The following is a 19,981-nucleotide window of genomic DNA, read 5'->3' as shown; positions in this document are numbered from 1 at the left end:
AAAGAAAGGAGAGGGGGGAATGGGTGGAGTGAAGGAGGAAGGGAAATAGGACAGCAGGAGAAAAGAGGGAATGAAAGCATAGAGGAAGAGACATAAGGAGGAGAGATGAAACTGGCAAGGTGGAGTTTGCCTCACCAAAAGAAAGAAAGACTTAGAATCATAGAATGGTTATAGCACAGAAGGAGGCCATTCAGCCCATTGAGCCTGTGCCAGCTCTTTGTAAGAGCAATCCAGTTAGTCCCATTCCTCCGTTCTTTCCCCATAGCCCTGCAAATTTTTTCCCTTCAAGTATTTATCCAATTCCTTTTTGAAAGCCATAATTGAATCTGCTTCCACCACTCTTTCAGGCAGCGCATTCCAGATCATAACTACTCACTGTGTAAAAAAGTTTCTCTTCATGGCGCCTTTGATCCTTTTGCATTTATATAGCGCCTTTCATGACTTCAAGAAATCCCAAAGTGCCTTACAGCCAATTAAGTACTCTTGAAGGGTAGTCACTGTTGTAATGTAGGAAATGCGGCAGCCAATTAGCACACAGCAAGGTCCCAGAAATAGCAATGAGATAATGACCTGATAATCTGTTTAATTGATGTTGGTTGAGGGATAAATATTGGGCAGGACACAGGGGAGAACTCACCTGCTCTTTGAACAGTACCATGGGATCTTTTATGTCCACCTGAGAGGGCAGACGGGACCTTGGTTTAATGTCTCATCTGAAAGACAGCACCTCCAACTGTGCAGCACTCCCTCAGTACCCTAAATGTCTGCAGCCTATATTGCCCTTGTGGAGGGGTGGTTCTAGCCATTTTGGCCTCAGTGGCCACTTCCCTCAATCTCAGGATAAGTTACTCGAACTATAAAATAGCAGCTCTCATGTGTCACATCAAATACCTATCACAGTGACACCTATGAGAGTAGTAGGTACTGTAGAAACTTATAATGAGTTAATTTAAATGCACTTTTATTACTTTTATTCTGCCTTATCTTTCTAAACATACACCACATCCTAAATTTTCTGAGAATATATTGGTGGGTAAGGTTCTACACCACCAGTGTGTGATCAGAAAGTTTCCATTTATATATGTGACTAAGATGGAAGGAAGATGGTGACCTCACCCCAGGTTTTTGCGAATGCAACTCTGATAGCGACCACTAAGAGATGCATAGCACCATAGAACTTTACAGCACAGAAGGAGGCCCATTCAGTCCATTGTGCCTATGCCAATAGAGCAATCCAGAATGAATCCCCCTGCCCTGCTCTCTCCCTGTATCTTACTCTGCTTCAAATGTTTATTCACTCTTCCCTTAAAAGATGAAATGGTCTCTGTCTCAACCATTCTCTGTGGCAAGGCTTTCCAGGCTTTGATTTGGTTAACTCTCCCTTGAATTTTCCATCTTCTTGTTTGGATGCAGATAATGGCAGCTCAGCACTTTCCCGCAGCAGTACAGCTGAGCCGAGCAATTCAGGATTGTGGAGGAGTCACGGGAAAAAAATCCCTGTACTTTACCATTCCCTGGAGTAATAAGTTGGTTCTTCAAAGTGCTACTTCAAAGTGCTAAGAGCCATGATCTTATTGAATGGCGGAGCAGGCTCGAGGGGCCGATTGGCCTACTCCTGCTCCTATTTCTTATGTTCTTATGTACTCCCCTTCATTGTGCCACTTACAATGTACCTTCTTGTAGCTTATCAACTTTTTGTTTTATTTTGGTTTCTTCTATTCTCATTTTGTCTCACTGTCCTTTTCTTAATTTCCCCTTTCATTTTGTTCTTTTTTTGTGTATTCTCTCATCTTTATTTATTGCTTATTTCAAATTTGTCCTTTTTTTATTGCCTTGTTTACCTGTCACTTTGAATGTCTTTATCTTCATTTTTCATTTCTCCACTTCCTTCACTTCTTGTTGGGGGTGATCTTCTGAGCTTAAGAGAGCAGTAGAGGCAATGGCAGACCTTTTAAGGACTGAACCTTTTGAGGCTAGTAGAGTTTGAGGTCGTGAGAGTGACTACAAGCCAGCCCATTTGTCTTGGAGGTAGTGGAGCATGGGAAAATATTTTGGTGATGGGGAGTGAGTTAAGTCAGCTTGGAGCCATTCATAAAGTGGCCAGAGGCCAAGTAAATTCAAAGGACAAATCATAAGAGTACAAAGATAAATCTAGAGATCAGTAAAAACATTGGTTTTGCATAGAAAATGGAGAAAAACAAAGAACGTACAGAGACTTGGATCTTATGATGTTACCTTTCGAGTATGACTTAATGCTCAATTACATGAATGTCAAATATCAAAGGGGAACACCGTTTATGATATTAATATTCAACCACCTAGAAAAAGATATAGAGGCATTAGAGAGGGTGCAAGGAAGATTTACTAGGATGATACCAGAACTGAGAGGTTATACCAATCAAGAAAGATTGAACAAACTGGGGCTCTTTTCTTTAGAAAAGAGAAGACTGAGCAGTGACCTGATAGAGGTCTTTAAGATTATGAAAGGGTTTGATAGGTTAAATGTAGAGACGATGTTTCCACTTGTGGGGGAGAGCAGAACCAGGGGCCATAAATATAAGATAGTCACTAATAAATCCAATAGGGAATTCAGGAGAAAATCCTTTACCCAGAGAGTGGTTAGAATGTGAAACTTGCTACCATAAGGAGTAGTTGAGGCGACTAGCATAGATGCATTTAAGGGGAAGCTAGATAATCGCATGAGGGAGAAAGGAATATGGTTATTGAGTATGTTGATGGGGTTAGATGAAGAAGGGTGAGAGGGGGCTCGTATTGAGCATAAAGACCGGAATGGACCTGTTGAGCCAAATGGCAAAGTGGAGGGGGTGGGGGGGGGGATAGCCCTGATAATAAAGGATGACATAAGGACAGTGAGAAAGGATCTTGGCTCAGAGGATCAGGAAGTAGAATCAGTGTGGGTGGAAATAAGAAATAATAAGGGGCAGAAAACACTGGTGGGAGGAGTTTATAGGCCCCCTAACAGTAGCTATACTGTTGGACGGAGTATTAATCAAGAAATAATAGGAGCTTGTGAAAAAGGTAATGCAATAATCATGGGGGACTTTAATCTTGATATAGACTGGACAAATCAAATTGGCAAAGGAAGTCTGGAGGACGAGTTCATGGAAAGTATTCGAGACAGTTTCCGAGAACAATACGTCATGGAACCAAACAGGGAACAGGCTATTTTAGATCTTGTATTGTGTAATGAGGCAGGGTTAATTAGTAATCGCACAGTAAAGGATCCTCTGGGGAAGAGTGATCATAATATGATAGAATTTCACATTGAGTTTGAGAGTGACGTACTTAAGTCCGAAACTAGAGTCTTAAACTTAAATAAAGCCAATTACATTGGTGTGAGGGGCGAGTTGGCTAAGGTAGATTGGGACATTAGATTAAAAGGTATGATGGTAGATAAGCAATGGTAAACATTTAAAGAAATATTTCAATATTCTCAACAAATATACATTCCATTGAGAAATAAAAACTCCACAGCAAAAGTGATTCATTCGTGGATAACTAAAGAAGTCAAGGATAGTATTATATTAAAAGAAGAGGCTTATAATGTTGCGAAGAAGAGTAGTAAACCTGAGGATTTGGAGAGTTTTAGAAACCAGCAAAGGATGAAAAAAAATTGATAAAAAGGGAGAAAATAGAATAGCAAGAAATATAAAATGGATTGTAAGAGCTTCTAGTATGTAAAAAGGAAGGGAGTAACAAAAGTAAACATTGGTCCCTTAGATGCTGAGACAGAAGAAATTATAATAGGGAATAAGGAAATGGCAGAGACGTTAAACAAATATTTTGCATCTGTCTTCATAGTAGAAGACACAAAAAGCATACCAGAAATAATGGGGAACCAAGGGACTATGAGTGTGAGGAAGTTAAAGTAATTAATATCGGTAGAGAAAAAGTACTGGAGAAATTAATGGGACTAAAAGCCAATAAATCCCCTGGACCTGATGGCCTATATCCTAGAGTTCTAAATGAGGTGGCTGCAGAGATAGTGGGTGCATTGGTTATGATCTTCCAAAATTTCCTAGATTCTAGAATGGTCCCTATGGATTGGAAGGTAGGAAATGTAACCCCACCATTCAAGAAAGGAGGGAGAGATAAAACAGAGAACTACAGGCCAGTTAGCCTTACATCAGTCATCAGGAAAATGCTGGAATCCATTGTTAAGGAAGTGGTAACAGGGCACTTAGAAAATCATAATATGACTAGGCAGAGTTAACACAGTTTTTTGAAAGGGAATTCGTGTTTGCCAAATTTATTAGTTTTTTGAGGATGTAACCAGCAAGGTAGATAAAGGGGAACCAGTGGATGTAGTATATTTGGATTTTCAAAAGATATTCGATAAGGTGCCACATAAAAGGTTGTTACACAAGATTAGGGCTCATGGAGTTGGGGGTAATATATTAGCATGGATAGAGGATTGGTTATCGGACAGGAAACAGAGAGTAGAGATAAACGGTTCATTTTCAGGTTGGCAGGCTGTAACTAGTGGGGTGCCGCAAGGATCAGTGCTTGGGCCTCAGCTATTTACAATCTACATTGATGACTTAGATGAAGGGACCAAGTGTAATGTATCCAAGTTTGCTGACGATACAAAACTAGGTGGGAAAGTAAGCTATGAGGAAGACACAAAGAGCCTGCAAAGGGATATGGTCAGATTAAGTGAGTGGGCAAGAAGGTGGCAGATGTGGGGAAATGTGAGGTTATTCACTTTGTTAGGAAGAAAAAAAACAGAATATTTTTTGAATGGTGAGAAACTATTAAATGTTGGTGTTCAGAGAGATTTGGGTGTCCTTGTACGTGAAAGACAAAAAGTTAGCATGCAGGGTACAGCAAGCAATTAGGAAAGCAAATGGCATGTTGGCCTTTATTGCAAGGGGGTTGGAGTACAAGAGTAAGGAAGTCTTACTACAATTGTACAGGGCTTTGGTGAGACCTCATCTGGAGTACCGTGTAAAGTTTTGGTGTCCTTATCTAAGGAAAGATATGCTTGCCTTAGCAGCAGTGCAACAAATTTTCACTAGATTGATTCCTGGGATGAGACAGTTGTCCTATGAAGAGAGAGTGAGTAGAATGGGCCGATACTCTCTGGAGTTTAGAAGAATGAGAGGTGATCTCATTGAAACATACAAGATTCTGAGGTGGGTGGACAGGGTAGACGCTAAGATGTTGTTTCCCATGGCTGGAGAGTCTAGAACTAGGGGCATAGTCTCAGGATATTGGGTTGGCCATTTAAGACTGAGGTGAGGAGGAATTTCTTCATTCAAGGGGTTGTGAATCTTTGGAATTCTCTACTCCAGAGGGCTTTGGATGCTGAGTCACTGAGTATGTTCAAGGCTGAGATGGATAGATTTTTAGGCTCTAGGGGAATCAAGGGATATGGGGATCAGGCGGGAAAGTGGAATTGAGGTTGAAGATCAGCCATGATCTTATTGAATGGCAGTGCAGGCTCGAGGGGCCATGTGGCCTACTCCTGCTCCTATTTCTTATGTTCTTATGTTTCTGTGCTGTACATTCTATGCAAAACCCCTAATAGAGAGTTGCATAAACCATAACTTCACACAAGTTGTCTTAATCCTGTTTAAGTGCCACCTTGGCTATGTAGTAGCACTGTTACCTTTGGATCAGAAGAAGGGAGGTTTAAGCCCCACAACAAAGGTGCAGTACTGAGGAACAGATGCATTGTTTGAAGCATTGTCTTTCAGATCGGATGTTAAGCCAAGGCCCCATATGTCCGTTCAGGTGGACATAAAAGATCCCATGCCACTATCTGAAGACGAGGAGGGGAGTTTTCTTGGTTGCAAGGCCAATGAAACACCATCGGAACAGATTAACTTTTCATTCATCTCATTTGCTGTTTGTGGGACCTTGCTGTTTTCTAATTGGCTGCTGTGTTTTCCTACATAAAACAGTAAGCACACATAAGAAAGTAATCCATTGGCTGCAAAGCACTTTGGGATATCCTGAGAACATGAAAACTGCTATATAAATGCAAGTTATTTCTTTATCAGAAATGTGGTGGTCTTTTATTTTTACAACAATTAGTGCAAAGACTTGGAAATGTCTGTCAGCGAGTACTTCTGTTGGCAGGAATTGTGTGAGCAGGGCAGAAAGCTATGATTTCCAGAAGTTGCCGGCTGATTTTTGTCTGATTATGCTCATCTGAAGCACTGTGGGGCATTTTTCTAAGTTAACGGCGCTATAAAAATGCAAGTTGTTGTTGTTGCTCCATGCATTGTTCTAATTTCGCTACTTAGTGAAAGTAAGAGAGCGACATTTCAAATCAAAGACAATGCAAATCAGCTGTTAATAGGAGGACAGTAAAACTCCATTTTTTTTACACCGCCACAAGCAGTGGCCTTAACTCACTCTTTTAAAACTGGCATCAAAAAGGAACCAGGTCCTTGCCTATGGGAAAGGAATTTCTTGAAGCTGAACTCTTCGTTTCTTTTTACTGCCGTTCGGTTGCAAGCCACTCAGGTTTTTCGAGGCGTGGATGCGGCCTAGCAAGCGTCTACCACCAAAATGGTGAGTTATTTGTTTTCTGGGTTCGATGTGGAGCCAGGAGGAGCAGGAGTGCTGGTGCCGGCTCGCAATCGGCCCCCTCCCATTCTCCCTGCCCCTCCCCACCCCCTGGGATTTACCTTCAGGCCGCTGCCAGCGAGGCAAGTGGCCTGTCATTGATCTTCATAAAATGGGCAAGACAGGCATTGGCAGCTCTCCCAAATAATGTTAATGAAGCCCGAGTCCCAAATTCGAGGCAGCCTTGGGCCTCCAGGTTGGGGCGCAAGTTCCATGCGTGGCATTGATTTCAGGCCCGAAAATGGGGCTAATGGAATTTCCCTAAGGTGGTACTTTCAGTGGCAGTGCACTGGTTCTTTCAGCTTCAAAAAGTTTATTGGGTAGGCCAATCATAACAAAGGGTATTAAAAGATAAACTAGGTACCTAGTATAGTAGAGGGAGCTGCTCTTATGGCAGAATTCTCTCTATAAGAGGGCTATGTGTAATTAATAATCTGCACTGAAGCCCACCCACAGGTGCCTTAATGAGTAAATGCAACATTTGCTACAGCATTGAGCCAACCACATGGCACCCAAGAGGGGTTAAAATTCAACTTCGCCAGGGGCACAAAATGGGCAGTAATGGATTGGCCGCCCACTAGGCACCTTGCCCGGTTTTCCTTTCCATTGACTCGTTTTGCAACCCCCCCAAGAAGGACCACAGTTCCATCTCTGCTGTATGCTGAGAGCCAGTCAGAAAGTGTGCCGACTCATGATTACTATCAACAGGCCCTGCTAGATGCCTATTGAACACAATAGGAAGTAGACACTGGTGTTCCCCAGGGGTCAGTATTAGGACCATTGCTCTGTTTGATATATATTAACGTCCTGAACTTGGGTATACAGGATATAATTTCAAAGTTTGCAGACACGAAACTTGGAAATATAGTAAACAATGTGGAGGATAGTAACAGACTTCAGAAGGACAAAGACAGACTGGTGAAATAGGCAGATACATATCAGATGAAATTTAATGCAGAGAAGTGTGAAGTGATGTATTTTGGTAGGAAGAATGAGGAGAGGCAATATAAACTAAATGGTACAATTTTAAACAGAGACACCTGGGGGTGAACATACACAAATCTTTGAAGATGGCAGGACAACTTGAGAAGGCTGTTAAAAACAGCATATGGGATGCTGGGCTTTATTAATAGAGGCATAGAATACAAGAGCAAGGAAGTTATGCTAAACCTTTATAAAACACTGGTTAGGCCTCAGCTGGGATATTGGGCCCAATGTTAGCAGGGCTGCCGGTACTCGGCGGGGGGGCTATCGGGTGCGTGGGTAACGCGCCCGGTGAAATTAGTCAGCTTCCCGCGCGATCGTAGCAGACAATTCACTAATTGGAGCCACTTACCTGCTCCTCCGGGTTCCCCACTGCTGATCTGCGCGTCGGGCGGGCTGCGCATGCGCAGTAAGATCTGTCAGCTGGAGGCGCTCTAGTTAAAGGGGCAGTCCTCCACTGATTGATGCTGCAACAAATAGAAAAAATTACAGCATGGAGCAGCCCAGGGGGAAGGCTGCTCCCAGTTTAATGATGCCTCACTCCAGGGGCTCGATTTTGGCGTCGTGTTTCCGGCGGGTTCCCAGCGGGGTGGCCCCAAAAATCCCGATATCCAGTCACATGACCGGATCGCGACGAAATCCCGGCCACTTCCGGGTACCGCGCTGACGTGCGGGGCTGCGCGCGCAGGCCCCGCTGGTGGGAATCCCGCAGGCAATTAAAGCCAGCGGGGTTCCACTTGAGAGTACTTACCTTGCTTGTTGAGGTCATTTAATGAGCTGAAGCAGCTGTCAAAAGAGGAAGTGTGGAATTTTAGGTTCAAGGCAGTGAGTTTCACACACTGGGGGAAACAGTCCCTCTCCAACCAGGCGTGTTGCAGCCAGCAGCCTGTGGCAGGTGCCAAGGAGCACTCCACGGGGGACAGCCCTCACCCACGCAGGAGGCCACCGCGTCACATAGGGCAACCCCTGCCCTCCACCACCCCCCGCCAAGCCAGAGGACAGACCGACACGAAACCGCAGCCCCAGTCCGAGGAACCACCCACCTACCCTGCACAACCCCTCAGACCAACACCTGCCAGATGGGTGGTGCGTTGACATCGTCGGAGGACGAACAGCATGACCAGCCCCAGCAGCCTCGCAGTCCACGCCGTCCGCCTCGGAGACGTGGGGCCCCCCAACACAGTGCGGTGGCACACCCACCTGCACAGCAGGAGGGAGGGCAACCGCAGAGAGAGATGCGTCGCAGGAGGCACTACCCTCCGCACAGGGTGTACAGAGCGAGGCTCAGCTTCATGGATCTCTCCGAGGAGCAGTGCATACGTCGGCTCAGAGTCAATCGCCAGGTAGTCGCCGACATCTGCAGCCTCCTTAACGACGAGCTGCTCCCTGATGGACCAAGCAGCATCTTCTTACCTGTCGCCGTCAAAGTCACCACTGCCCTCAACTTCTTCGCATCCGGTTCCTTCCAGGGTGCCACCGGGGACATCACCGGGGTCTGTCAGTCCTCTGCACACAAGTGCATAAGGCAGGTCACCGATGGGTTGTTCCGCAGGGCCTCGCACTACATCAACTTCGCCATGGACGAGCGCAGCCAGATGGAGAGGGCGGTTGGATTCCATGCCATAGCCGGCTTCCCAAGGGTGCAGGGTGTAATCGACTGAACCCACATCGCAGCCAGGGCTGTTCATCAACAGGAAGAGGTATCACTCCATGAACGCCCAGCTCATCTGTGACCACCGCCAGAGATTCCTACACGTGTGCGCCAGATACCCCGGCAGCTGCCACGATGCCTTCGTCCTCAGGGAGTCCGCCGTCCCGCCCATCCTGCAGGCACCCAACGCCGGCAACGGCTGGCTCCTCGGCGACAAGGGGTATCCCCTCCACACGTGGCTCATGACACCTCTGAGGAACCCCATCACCGAGCCGGAGCGTCGGTACAATGACAGCCACACTGCTACCAGGTCTACAATTGAGCAGACCATAGGGCTGCTCAAGATGCGCTTCAGGTGCCTTGATCGTTCTGGGGGAGCGCTGCAATACACACCATTCAGAGTGGGACGAATCATAGTTGTCTGCTGTGCCCTGAACAACATGGCCCAACAGAGAGGGGTGCCGCTGGAGGAGGCCCCATTCACACCCGCCACCCACATTGAGGACGGCGAGGGCGAGGAGGAGGAGGAGGAGGAGGAGGCGGAGGAGGAGGACGCGCCAGAGGATAGTGGACGACCCATGCGCCGAACCACGACTCACCGGGATGGTCGCCGGGCCAGGGAGGCACTCATACGTCAACGGTTCTCCTAGAGTCAGACAGTGCGAGGCGTTCGCATCTCCTCACCTGCACATGCGAGCGGCCATACCAGCCCCCTCCACTGAAGAGTGCTGCCAGTAATCCTGCACCCACAGCAGTGTGCCCAATGGGCGGCAGCAGGTGTTCGCCGTCATGATGGCCTCCACGGAACGCACCTATTGCACAGGCCGCGGAAGAATGGACGAGAGGTGGCAGGAGTGGTGAGAATAGAGTATTTAATATCTCCAATGTGACATGATATAAAAAAAAATGTACAAATTAATAGACACCCTGGTGTATTCCCTTTGTGATTATAACGCCTTTGGATTTCTTTTCCGGGTACCCCTACGTGGTGCTACCCCTGTGGCTCCAGCAGAGGTAGTGGCAGGTTGCTCGTGTTCTCGCCTTGACCGGGTAGATGCTTTTGGCGGACGGCCCCTGGGTTTCGGTGCCCGTGAGGGCACCTCCACAGACTGCTCCTCCTGCACCGGGGCAGGGGCAGACTCGGACACCTGGAGAGGAGGCACCATTGCGGGTACTGGTTGAGAGGTGGGCAACGGGTGGGACGTGGGGGCGCCTTGAGAAGCGTCCCCGCTTCCATGTCCCCGGTCACCATCATCCCTCTCGTGGTCTCGGCCCACATCACCCCTTCCACCCTGCTGGACGGCAGTTTGGATGGCATGTGTGAGGCCTTGCAAGGCCACCCCTAGTGTATCTGTCAGCCTGTTGATGGTGGCGGAATGTTGCTCACCCTGAATCCGTACAGACGTTGTCAGGGCCTGCAAGGACTCGATCTGGAGCTGTGCGTGACGCTCGAGGGAGGCCAGCCTGTCCTCCACCGCAGACAGTCCCGCACCTACCCACGACACTGTGTCGCCGGTACCCTCCTGTGCCTGCGCCACCAATGCCCGCATGCAGGAGTTGGACTCCTCCATCGCCTGCGCTATTGTGGACAATGCGCGCGGCACCTCTGCCAGTACCTCAGCAATTAGCTGGTGCCCCTCGACGACTTTCCTTTTCACTGGTGGCCCCCTGGGTTCAGCATCTGGGTCCGACTGAGCAGAGCCTGGAGATGAGTGCTCCCTCCGTCGCGGACCCTCCGTGGCTGCCCCTGCCACCAGGGTCTGCTCATGCTCACTCGTGCGCGGTGACTCACCAAGTGCTACCCCAACTAGTTGGCGAGGGGGACCCACCGAGGTGCGTGTCTCTGCGCTGGTGGATGGTTGGCTCTGATGTGACGATGCACCCTCAGAGACCGCCATGTCCTCTGAGGAATCGCCCTCCTCGATCGCTTCACACACAGACGGCCCTGCAAGAGAACAGAGGGCACTATGAGGCATGTGGACCAACTTGACAGTGCGCCTGATGGCAGGTGATGATACGGTCACTCGCGATCATGGGTGTTGAGTGTCAGTTTTCCCTTACCGGCCGTTTCGGCAGCGACACACTCGCCATCAGCCACCAACAGGCAATGTCGCGTGCGAGCGAGGTCGAGCGCCTCCACCTCGGCGTCGGTGAGCTCCACCACTTGCGGCGGGCCACCTCCGGTGCGTGCCCTTTCCCGATTGTTCTTGCTTCTCTTCTCCTGTGAAGGCAAAACACAGATGTGTGAGTGGGTGCGTATTGCATCGTGAGACGCATCGAGCATCGGTGTGGGTGGGTTGAGCGTGGCGCAGATGGATGGGAGGATGCGTGTGCCACGTGCCCATCCCATTGCATGGGGATTGGGGTGTGTGGTAGTGTTCGGGTGGGGTCAGGGACGGTGGGTACTTGCGGGCACGGCGAGGATGGTGAATGAGTGGCTGTGAGGATTGCTGATGGAGCGCAGTGGTGGCTGTGCAGGAGGAGTTGTGATCTGTTTGGCGTGATGGTGGGGACGGGCTGTGGGAGGGTGCGTTGGTGTACTCACCTTGCCAGACCTAGTCAGGTCATTGAAGCGCTTGCGGCACTGCTCCCAAGTCCTTGGGGTGTTGCCCCTGCTGCTCACCTCCGCCGCCACCTCTGCCCATGCCTTCCTGGTGGCGGCGGCAGGGCACTTGCGTCCATCCGCGGGGAAGAGCGTGTCCCTCCTCCTCCTCATGCCCTCCAGCATCAGCTGCAAAGCTAGGTCGGAAAAACGGGGCGCAGCCTTTCCCCTTGGCTGAGCCATCGTCAGAAACCTAATGATTGCAGCAGGAGGGGCTTTGGGAGACTGCCCCTTTAAGTGGAGCTCCTACATCGCGTCGACGGTACTGCGCATGCGCAGCCGGCCGGCACGCAGCTGGGGAGCGGAGAACCCGGAAGCAGGGCTTAATCGGTTCAATTATCCCGCGATCGCGTGGGGGACGCACACGATTAGCCGTCCGCGTTTTCCACGCTCCCGGAGGACCACCCGCTGGGAACCCGCAGGCCTGCTAAATTCGAGCCCCAGATATCAATACATGGGGTGAGGAGGAGGGGGAGGACAGAGATCTTCCTCCCGGCGGGCGGGAGGTAGCGGCCTGCCTCTGCCACTAGGAAGGCCTGGCTCGAGGTGGCAGAGGAGGTCACCAGCACCACCAACATATCACCCACCTGCATGCAGTGCAGGAGGCGCTCCAATGACCTCAGTAGGTCAGCCAAAGTGAGTGCACGTAGTCTTTCCCCTACACTCCGTCTGCCACATCACTGCCCCCACCCCACATCTCCTTCTGCACTGCCAACACTACTCTGTCACATCACCCCTCATACCCACTCAAACCTCATCCTCATCTTACCTGCACCTACTCACCTCGCCAGTACTCATCCCGTCACTACCACTCAACCCAATCCTCATACAATCTCATGGCTCTATCTCGTACTCACCCTCTCATGCATCTCTTTCACGGCCAGCCTCACTCAACCTGCCACTACCTGTGCTGCAGCCACAGGGCAGCGTAAGGCAAACGTGTCATGAGCATGAAGGGGATGCACAAGGGTGTTTGAGGGTTTGTCATGGGTGTTACTTATATTGAATTTTTGAACAACTCACATTACATATTATATTGGCACCACTACTGCCATGTCTTCGCGAATCCTGTCTGGTTTGTGCAATAATGCCCTCTCCTGGGTATCACTATGGGGACCCACCACTGATGCCACCCATTGTGTCACTACAGAGTGGGTGTAGGTGTATTTGCAGGGCTCTTCTGCGCAGACGACTGGGAGACATCGGCAATGTCCCCGGTTGCACCCTGGAAGGATGCGGAGGAGAAGTTGTTGAGGGCAGTGGTGACTTTGACAGCGACAGGTAAGAAGATGGTGCTCGGGCCAGCCGGGAGCAGCTCGCCATGAAAGAGGCTGCAGATGTCCACGACTACATGTCGAGTGACTCCGAGCCTCCGTGTGCACTGCTGCTCAGAGAGGTCCAGGAGGCTGAGCCTCGGTCTGTGGACCCTGTGGCGAGGGTAGTGCCCTCTGCGACGCATCTCTCTCAGCGGTAGCCCTCCCTCCTGCTGTACAGGTGGATGTGTCACAGCACTCTGTTGTGGAGCTCCACGTGTCAGAGGTGGACGGCGTGGATGGCGAGGCTGGTGAGGCTGGTGATGCTGTTCGCCCTCCGAGGAGATCATGAATGCAGCTACGGCGGCCCCCATCTGCAAGATGTACATCTGAGGGGGTCCGCAAGGTGGGTACATGTCTCCGGACCCCGGGGTAAGTGTGCAGGTTGGTGACTTTGACTGTCAGGAGGAGGGTGGTGGAGGCCAAACTTTGTCCCAAGTGACAGAGTGGCCTCCTGCAATGGGTGAGGGTCTCCCCCCAATCTGTCAAATGGACCTTTGCAGCTGCCACAGGCTGACAGCTGCAACACGTCCATTTGACCTGGGAGTGTTTCCCCCAGTGTGGGAAACAGTCCCACTTTGTTCTAAAATCCCACATAATCCCTTAATCAGGTCAGTTAATAACCTGAAATACCTGAATAAATACCTTCAAATGGAACCCCGCTGGCTTTAATTGCCTGCGGGACTCCCACCAGCGGGGGCTGCGCGCGCACGCTGGCGCGTCAGCGGGGAACCCAGAAGTGCGCGGGTTCGAGGCGGGCTCCGGTCCAGCTCCGGGATTCTCCGATTTTCGGAGCCCCCCCGCCACGAACGCACCCGATAGCGGGTGGTAAAATAGAACCCATTGTGTTCAATTCTGAGCACCACACTTTCGGAAGGATGTCAAGGTCTTAGAGAGGGTGCAGAAGAGATTTACTAGAAAAGTACCAGGGATGAGGGACTTCAGTTATGTGGAGAGATTGGAGAAGCTGGGATTGTTCTCCTTAGAACAGAGAAGGTTAGGGGAAGATTTGATAGAGAAGCCCAAAATCATGAACGGTTTTGATAGAGTAAATAAGGAGAAACTGTTTCCAGTGGCAGAAGAGTCGATAACCAAGCGATCAGCAAAAGAGCCAGAGGCGACATGAGGAAACATTTTATACGCAGCGAGTTGTAATGATCTGGAATTCATTGCCTGAAAGGGTGTTGAAAGAAGAGTCAATAGTAACTTTGAAAAGGGAATTGGATAAATACTTGAAGGGAAAAAACTTACAGGGCAATGGGAAAAGATCAGGGGAACAGGACTAATTGAATAGCTCTTGCAAAGAGTTGGCACAGGCATGATGAGCCGAATGGCCTTCTCCCATGCTGATACTATGATACAAGGCCAGGCATACCTGCGAACACTCACTATCCTGGCTCACAAATGGAGAATGGCCACTCAGGCAAGGTACCAAAGGGCTGCAGGGCTGTCCAAGTAACCATAACTCCAGCCCAAATTATCTCCTTCAGCAGAGAAAGAATAAGGCAAAGAAAGAAAAAAACAAAATGAATCCTGACCTGGAATGCTCGCCCTTACCTGAATGCGAAAAATGTCTCCGCCTCATTTATTCTTTGCCTCAACAAGAGCAAAGCTTGAAATGGAATTATTCAGCAGTTTTAGTGAAGTGTAATCCCATTTAATGATGAAAGGAGCACGGCTAGATTGCTTCCTTTTTTTGGGGTGTATCTATTCATGCATCGAAATGACATGCAAGATTAAACTGTCGTGGAATGATGTCACGTTTTATTACAAATGTCAGACACGTCTGGTAAACCAGGAACAGGGCCATTTTCCTCCATGAGTTAATTGTTAATATATTGTGGTTCATAGACTATTTGATTATGAAAACTATAATTATTGCAGCAAAGCCACAAGTATCCCATTATATTTAGCACAGTCTTCAGAAGGATTCACAACTGAAGCAGACTGCTGACTCCACAGTCTGACCACATCTGATGAAGGCAAAATACACACGATTAACAAGGATTCTAGATAATCAAGTCAAACCACACACATTGGTGAAAAGGTGTAAATATTATTTAAATTCCCTCAGATCATTCCAGAGCCTGCATTATCAAAGGTTGGATTGTGGACAAATGTTAATGGAAGGAAATGAAAAGTATTTGTGAGAGAATAATTAAAGACAAAAAAAAAGTGGAATGATAATGCCTTTATTCTGTGGAAGAGCTATTTTTCTTGTTTTGTAAATTTAATATCAATCTGTGTAAATAATTCTGTGAATGCTATGCTGTGCTATTGCTTATAAGTTGTATAGTATTCATTTTCCAGATGAATGGCAATAATGTTTAAAAAAAACAGTTTTCCCTGTCTTTCTGAGAATTCATAGAATCATAGCATCTTCCAGCACAGAAGGAGGCCATTCAGCCCAACGTGTCTGTGTCGGCTCTTTGAAAGAGCTACCTAATTAGTCCCACTCCCCTGCTCTTTTGCCATTGTGGTTGAGGCACTTTGTTGAGGCAGAGGAGAGGGAGTTTTATTTTTCATGTAACTCAACCTGGGATTGCTTGGAGCTGACAAAAACATTTTTTAAAAAGTGTTGCAAAAAAACCTTTGTAAGCAGTTTGTCGTGCGTGTAAATAAGGAAGAAAAACCCGAAATAAAAATCAGAAAATGCTGGAAATATACAGCGGGTCAGTCAGTATCTGTAAAGAGAAAAAGCATGGCCTTTCTGGTGTGTAATCCTTGGTCAGAACTGAAAACTGAAGGATAAACGGGAATTTTCCATCAATTTGGAAAAAAAGTAGAGAAAAGGGGGGGGAGGGAGAAAGTAAAAGAATCAACAAATACACGAAAGGGAGTAAATGAGTTGAATGATCTACAAACTGCTTAAAAGAACACTGTTAGATGACATAAAAGATCATCAGTGAAATTATGCAATTAAAGAAAAGACAAAATAATGTGGGTGGTAAATGGTGAAAAGACGTGGGAGAGGCCCCCACAGTCAAAAATGTGAGGAGAGTTAGAAGAAAAGACAAGCTGCAAATGTAAGAGATCTGAAATTAAAACAGCAAATGCCATCAAAATACAATGTTCGGGCCCAGACTCGACGCTGCGTCACCAGCGCGTGCCCGAACCGAGAGGCCCGAGGATCGATCGATGGAAATTGTTTCTCGCGCTTCATCAACATCCTCGGCACGAACTGTCGGCGCCGGTCACACCCCCAAAAGGCAGCTCGCCCAAGCGAAGACATCAATGTCGGGCTGCCTGCCTCAACAGCAGCGGCCTTCAGGTAAGTCGCAGGAGGGGGGGGATTGGAGCGGGCTCCGATGGGGGCCGATTGTGGATTCCTGTGAAGTTTAGAGGAGCACATCTGCTCCTCCTGACTCTACAGGATGAGTTTTATAAGACCACTTTTTTTTAAACTTATCCAAAGTTTGGGTCGTTGAAGAATCCTGAGCTGCCCTGCTCATCACCAACTTACCTGAGTAGGAATGGAGCAAAGTGTTCCACATATCCTACATAGCTGGGATGGATGCTGGTTTCCATAGCAAATCTTTTATCTGGAGGAAGTAAGTGGATATCAGAAAGTTAGTGTTCGGCATCAATCATGTAGATGTCTATGTACTGAACAATAACAGCACCTCCTTTGTCAGCAGGTTTGATTATGAACTGCCAATAGGTCAATGTGGGCTCTATAACATCTTACCCTGGCATGAGGTGTGTGATAATCTGCTTATCTGTCTCAACAGTTTAAATCAAAATGAACTGGTCCGATTGGGTCTAAAAGGGAAGTTTGCCATTGACTGGTTAATCATGAAGGGTCCAGACAGAGTAGATAGAGAGAAACTGTTCCCATTGGTGGAATGGTCAAGAACAAGAGGACACAGATTTAAGGTGATTGGCAAAAGAACCAAAGGCGACATGAGGAAATACTTTTTTACACAGCTAGTGGTTATGATCTGGAATGCACTGCCTGAAAGGGTGGTGGAGGCAGATTCAATCATGGCTTTCAAAAGGGAATTGGATAAGTACTTGAAGGGGAAAAAAAAATGCAGGGCTACGGGGAAAGTACAGGGGAATGAGACTAGCTGGATTGCTCTAGCAGAGAGCTGGCACGGGCTCGACAGGCCGAATTGCCTCCTTCTGTGCTGTAACCATTCTGTGATTCTATGATTCCGAGGTTAAGATGTTACTCATAAAAGCTTTGATTTGCAATATAACGTAACTTGGAGTTTTACGAGTTGAGACCACAGGTCACAGAATTTGCCCTATAGTCTTCTGGTCCTATTTCCAACTTGAATTCCCATCTAGAGAGGTTGCATGTCAGGAAAGTTGGAGCCTTTCAAACTCTAAATTCTCAGTGATCACGGCACTTTATGCACATACTTCAGAGTATTTTGAGCAACCAGACTCTTCCGCCCACTGTCCTGCTGCAGCTTTTAAAAGATTGCAGCCAGTTAAAAGGGCTCGATCAGCAGCTGGGCAGTGCCTCATGTCTCAAGGAGCAGCAACCTCGGTGGACATGCAGCAGGAACAAGGGCTCCCAGGCTTTCTGATGCATCTGTGGAGGCGCTTCTGGATGAAGTGAGAGCCAAGAGAACAAGACTGTTGGGCACCGAGCACAGGAAGCCCAAGGCTGTTTGGAGAGAAGTGGTGAAGGCAGTCATTGCTACCTCCACCACCTCAAGCACTGCCACACAGTGCTGGAAGAGGTTCAATGACCTAAGGTAAGTCTAGGTACCAGTACACATCCTTCGCTAGTCATAGGAATACAGGATCAGGAGTAGGCCATTCAGCCCCTTGAGCCTGTTCCACCATTCAATTAGACCATGGCTGATCTGTATCTTATCTCCATCCACCCGCCTCGGTTCTGTAACCCTTAATCCCCTTGCCTAACAAAAATCTATCAATCTCAGTTTTGAAATTTTCAATTGACCAAGCCTCAACAGCTTTTTGAGGGAAGAGAATTCCAGATTTCCACTGCCTTCACTCACAGAAAAACTCACCTGTAACCATTGCATGCGACATGCACCAAGGGGACTAGTGCCCCCATCACTCAAAACCCTCAGTCTGCAGGAAGAGAGCGTCACAGGCAAACAGACAGATAAAGGTTGTGGGATATGTAGACGTCTGTCTTCTGAAAGAACTTGGCAGAAAGTCTTTGACAGAGAGGGACCTGGTGAATGTGTTGGGGAGAACAGGCAGGTGTGAAGTGATTTTATTTATTGAAAGCTCCAGGCTTGGATGAGCACTTGAAATGCCATAGCATACAAGGCTACGGACCAAATGCTGGAATATGGGATTAGAGTAGACAGGGCTTGATGGCTGGCGCGGACACGATGGGCCGAAGGGCCTCTATCCGTGCCGTATAACTCTATGACTCTATGACTCTATGGCTATCAATTGTGTCCTTTCTCTGGCTGCTGACTGTACTGTTTCACATCTCTCCTTCCCGTGCACCCTCCCATGGGAGAGAGGTCCATCCACTCCCTTTTCATCATCATTGTCTTCAGCTTCCGGATGCAGCAAGCATTTCTACATCCCAATGTTATGTAATACACAGCATGTCACGATGATTCCTGCAACTTTCACTGAGCAGACCATAGGCATTCTTAGGTTTTATTTCCACCCTACAATGAGACCTGAGAGAGTGGCCCTTAGGCATTATCATATTTCTTGTAGTGGAATGGGACTCATGACATTTGTTGCGCCCCCCCCCCCGCGGTGGAAATCTTACTGGAGTCATAAGTTAGGACTGTAGGGGATAGCCGTGAGCACCAATCAATCATACAGATACATAGAAACATAGAAAATAGGAGCAAGAGTAGGCCATTCGGCCCTTCGAGTCTGCTCCACCATTCAATATGATCATGGCTGATCCTCTATCTCAATACCATATTCCCGCTCTCTCCCCATACCCCTTGATGCCTTTTGTGTCTAGAAATCTATCTATCTCCTTCTTAAATATATTCAGTGACTTGGCCACCACAGCCTTTTGTGGTAGAGAATTCCATAGGTTACCACCCTTTGAGTGAAGAAATTTCTCCTCATCTCAGTCCTAAATGTCCTACCCCGTATCCTGAGACTGTGACCCCTCGTTCTGGACCCCCCAGCCAGGGGAAACATCCTCCCTGCATCCAGTCAGTCTAGCCATGTCAGAATTTTATACGTTTCAATGAGATCCCCTCTCATTCTTCTAATCTCGAGTGAATATAGGTCTAGTTGACCCAATCTCTCCTCATATGACAGTCCTGCCATCCCAGGAATCAGTCTGGTGAACCTTCGCTGCACTCCCTCTATGGCATGTATATCCTTTCTTAGGTAAGGAGACCAAAACTGCCCACAATACTCCAGGTATGGTCTCACCAAGGCCCTGTATAACTGCAGTAAGACATCCTTGCTCCTGTACTCAAATCCTCTTGCAATGAAGGCCAACATACCATTTGCCTTCCTAACTGCTTGCTGCACCTGCATGTTTGCTTTCAGTGACTGGTGTACAAGGACACCCAGGTCCCTTTGTACATCAACATTTCCCAATCTATCACCATTTAAATAATACTCTGCCTTTCTGTTTTTTTCCTTCCAAAGTGGATAACTTCACATTTATCCACGTTATACTGCATCCTCCATGTATTTGTCCACTCACTCAACTTGTTTAAATCGCCTTGAAGCCTCTTTGCATCCTCCTCACAACTCACAATCCCACCTAGTTTTGTGTCGTCAGCAAACTTGGAAATATTACATTTGGTTCCCACATCCAAATCATTGATATATATTGTGACTAGCTGAGGCCCAAGCACCACAAATACATGGCCCCGAGTTATGAAGATTGATATAGTATATTGTCACATG

Source organism: Heptranchias perlo, chromosome 2, assembly GCF_035084215.1.
Source record: "Heptranchias perlo isolate sHepPer1 chromosome 2, sHepPer1.hap1, whole genome shotgun sequence".
NCBI lineage: Eukaryota > Metazoa > Chordata > Chondrichthyes > Hexanchiformes > Hexanchidae > Heptranchias > Heptranchias perlo.
The sequence above is the reverse complement of the archived record's forward strand: the minus strand, read 5'-3'. Positions refer to the sequence as shown.